The following is a 4,500-nucleotide window of genomic DNA, read 5'->3' on the forward strand; positions in this document are numbered from 1 at the left end:
GTCTTAGATGTTCTTTCAGACCAATGAAGGGTCTTTGAAGTTCCAAGAGGACTCCAAGTGGTTCCTGTGTATGTGGAATAGTTCTATAACGGCAGAGGGAAACTGGAAAATAACATTAAATGAGAATCTGTTAGGATAAAATGGCACGTATTTTGGTCTTCTAAGGAAGTTTCAGGGCCATAATGGTAATCAGAATGAATCCTACGTTGCAAAATAAGCCCAGGGGCAAGTTCATTCCTTTGTTTTCCATGAATTTCATTAATAAATTCCCATCTCAGTGACCCATTTGTCATGGATACTCTCCTCTGCTGCGTGGCTCCTCAACCCCAGGCTTGGCAGGGAAGACTATCAGGAAGAGCTGCGACCCACTCGAGCCGATCTGCAGTTCCCCTCCAGTTTTCCCTCCCAGACCTAAATGACCAGGGCAGCGTTTAGGGTTTTTTTTCTTTTTATCCCCCTGCATTATACTCTCGGTTTTATGGCAGCATTTTAAGCGGAGAGATTTTTTATCCCAGATCTCTTCGTAGGGCTGGCCAGGCAAGATTACCATCTTCTCCACCAGAAACATCTGAGAAGGTAACCCATAGTGGGAGATCTCGAGACCAGACCGGGACTTCTGGTATAATATTTAGTTTTCTTTCGCCCAGTTTAGCTACAGTATAGAGAAATTTAAGGCTTGAACAAAATAAAATTTCTGTTGCCACCATTGAAAAATAATAGTTACAACTCATAGAACTATCTCCGACATTGAGCAAGCGCGAGGGGGTGTAGCTCAGTGGTAGAGCGCGTGCTTAGCATGCACGAGGCCCCGGGTTCAATCCCCGGCACCTCCATGTTTTCAAAACTTATTTTCACTCTAAATCCTTACCTGCGGGTCATTTGCAGAAACACGTCCGCCGCTGTCTCTTTTCTGGTTCTTTCATCGTCTTACAGTGCTTTTCACTCACACAAAAAACCGAGTGTATTTTGGGTTAATTTGCCTTTTAAATCGACACATGTCGACCTCAGGGCCTTGACACCACCCCAGAGAGTTGCGTCAACAGGCGAAAGACAAGGTGAAAGACTTAGGAAGCACCGACTGGCTCAGGATTCCAGAACCCCCAAAACAAGCAAGGCACCAAACTGACAAGCTTAATCACAACAGTTACAGTTCGTAGTACTAGGGAAAGCAAGACACACAGAAAACAAAAACAAAAACAAATGTGAGTCCACTAGAAAATTTCTTTAGATCGCTTTGTTTTTTCATCTGTTCGAGAATAAACTGACCCCAAGAGAGGAAGGTTCTCTATGAATTTCCCTACCAACTTCTACCGCTTATAGCCTCCCTCTACTTCTTTTTCCCATCCCTTTGTCCTCCTCCTTCCTTTTTTTATACTTTATAGACATTTCTTTGCCTCATTATTCCTGACTTTAACTAGAGTTTCTTTAAAAGTATGATATAAGCTTCAGATCTAAATAGTTATTGTGGTGTTTAATAAGTTCTAGCCATCTTGTCTCACTGATTGGAAGCAGCATTGCTTGGCTAAGTTTATTTATTTATTTATTATATTTTTATTTTAAAAAATAATGGTTTCTTTTTAATGACAGTTGACCTACAGTATTATATTAGTTTCAGGTGTACAACAGTGATTAGGGATTTGACAAAGCGATCACCCTGATAAAACTAGTACCCATCTGACACCATACATAGTTATTACGATGTTGTTGACTCTTTTCCTTGTGTCATAATTTACATCCCCCGGACTACTGTGTAACAACTAATCTGTACCTCTTAATCCTTTGCCCTTTTCCAACCTTTCCCCCAACCCCTCTACCACCTGGCAACCATCAAAATATTCTCTGTATCTATTTTGTTTCTGTTTTGTTTGTTCATTTACTTTGTTCTTTAGATTTTACATATAAATGAAGTCATATGGCATTTGTCTTTCTCTGTCTTCCTCCACTCAGCACAGTATTCTTTAGGGCCATCCATGTTGTTGCAAATGGCAAGATTTCATTTTTTTTTTTAATATGGCTGAGTAATATTCCATTGTATATATGTACCATATCTTTATTCATTCATCTCTTAATGGACACTTAGGTTGCTTCCATATCTTGGCTATTGAAGATAATGCTGTAATGAACATATGGGTGCATATGTCTTTTCAATTTAGTGTTTTGGGTTTTTTTCAGATAAATACTGAGAAGTGGGATTACTGGGTCCTTCTTTGTCTCTTGTTATAGCATTTGTTTTAAAGTCTATTTTCCTTGGTATAAGTATTGCTACCCCATCTTCTGTTTGTTTGTTTCCATTTTCATGAAATATCTTTTTCCATCCCTTTATTTTCAGTCTGTGTGTGTGTCTTTTGACCTGAAGTGAGTCTCTTATAGGTAGCATATATAAGGGTCTTGTTTTCTTATCCATTCAGACACCCTATCTTTTGAATGGAGCATTTAATCCATTTACATTTAAAGTAATTGTTGCTAGATACATAGTTATTGCCATTTTATTATTCCTATTTTTTATCTTTTTTTCTTTTTTCTTCTCCTTAAAGAAGTTCTTGTAATACTAGTTTGGTGGTGATGAACTCCTTTTTCTTGTCTGGTGCACTCTTATCTGTCCTTCGATTCTAAATGATAGCTTTGCTGGGTAGAGTAATCTTGGTTGCAGGTCCTTGCTTTTTGTCACTTTAAATATTTCCTGCCAATCCCTTCTGGCCTGCAAAGTTTCTGTTGAGAAATCAATTTCCAGTATTATGAGAGCTGTCTTGTAGGTAACTAATTGCTTTTCTCCTGTTGTTTTTAAGATTCTTTCTTTGTCTTTAACTTTTGGCATTTTAATTATGATGTGTCTTCGTGTGGGCCTCTTTGGGTTCATCTTGTTTGGGACTCTCTGAGCTTCCTGAGCTTGTGTGTCCATTTCCTTCAAGTTAGGGAAGTTATCTGTCATTATTTCTTGAAATAAGTTTTCAATTCCTTCCTCTCTCTTCTCCTTCTGATACCCCTATGATGTGAATGTTGGTACACTTGATGTTATCTCAGAGGTTCCTTAAACTATCCTCATTTTTAAAATTGTTTTTTCTTTTTGTTCTTCTGATTGGGTGTTTTCTGCTACTTTATCTTTCAAATCACTGATTTTATCCTGTTTCATCTAATCTGCTGTTGATTCCCTCTAACGTATTCTTTACTTCTAGTATTGTAGTCCTCATTTCTGACTGGTTCTTTTTTATGTTTTCTATATTCATTTTTATGTTTCTTTTCTCTTTGTTGAAGTTCTCACTGAAAGCATTGAGCATTCTTATAACTGGTGGTTTGGTAGTTTGCTTGTTTCCATTTTGTTTAGTTCTTTTCTGGAGTTTTGTTCTGATCCTTTATTTGGGACATGTTTCTTTGTTTTCCCACATTGGCTACCTTCCTGTGTTTGTTTCTCTGTATTAGGTAGGGCTGCTGTGTCTCCCATCTTGACAGAGTGACCTTATGTAGTAGGTGCCTTGTGAGGTCCAGTGACACGGTCTCCCTAGTCACCCAAGCCAGGTGCTCCAGGTGTGTTTCTTGTGTAGGCTGTGTGTGCATTCCTGTTATAGTTGAGCCTTGATTACTGTTGGCACATCAGTGGAAGGGATTAACCCTCAGGCTGATTGGTTGTGAGGACCAGCAGATGACTACAGGGGAGGAGCTGTTGTGTAGGGCCTGATCTTATGGAGCAGGATTCACTTTAGCTGGGCTCTGCGGTTTGCCGAGTCTGCCCTTTGGGTGTGTCATTTAGGGAGGTGGTTGGGTAGTGCTCTGGTGTGGTCTGAAGCTGGCCACCAGGTGTATTAGTTCTGGGGCCTCTTGGGGGAGGGTTCTGGTGCAGGCCAAGTTCAGCCACTGCCTGTACACTGCCTGGGGACTCTTGGTATGAGTTACAAGTAATATGCTAATGGTTACCACTTATGCTAGGCTTGGAGGTGCCTGGGAGAAGCTAAGCTGCAAACTGAGGCCTGCTCTTGCTATGCCAAGTTTGAGGATGCTTAGCAAGAGGTTTGTGGCACGCTGCTTGTTTAGGGTTTGTGAGCCTTTCAGAGATTTTAGAAAAGTTTGCAGCATGAGCCAAGAAAGTCCATTTGTATAGAAAAACCACTGGAATCAGCTTGAGTGGGCCGAGGCAGAGTCTTAGGGAATTACCAGGGCAGGGTGAATGGTGTTAGCCAGGTTAATGGAGACTCGGATATGCTGCCTGCTTGTGTCTGTCCGCTGGGTGGAGGGAGGGCTCAACAAAGGAACTGTGGCTCCTGTCACTTCTTCTGTTTGGGAGAATGCTGCCCTTCCAGCATTTGCCCAAAGCCAGACAATTCCATTCTTCCCTGTATGTCCTTGGTGTCTTTTGAGCTGCCATTCCAGTGTTGGAGCTCAGAGTGAGTTAGTCGGTCAGCAAGCAAGTTCCTTTAAGAGGAATGCCTAGGATTCCCAGCCATCCTTATCACAGTCAGCCATAATCTTCACTGGTTTTCATAGCCAGAAGTAATGGGGATTTTTCTT

The 4,500-nt window shown here is 40.9% G+C and overlaps 1 non-coding gene across 1 annotated transcript; it reads left to right on the top strand.

The window, feature by feature from the left end:
* Nucleotides 1–761: 761 nt before the first annotated feature.
* On the top strand, nt 762–833 carry TRNAA-AGC. Its single transcript has one exon. It is a non-coding gene; the product is annotated as a tRNA-Ala (tRNA).
* Nucleotides 834–4,500: the final 3,667 nt, after the last annotated feature.

Source organism: Pteropus alecto, unplaced genomic scaffold (assembly GCF_000325575.1).
Source record: "Pteropus alecto unplaced genomic scaffold, ASM32557v1 scaffold173, whole genome shotgun sequence".
Lineage (NCBI taxonomy): Eukaryota > Metazoa > Chordata > Mammalia > Chiroptera > Pteropodidae > Pteropus > Pteropus alecto.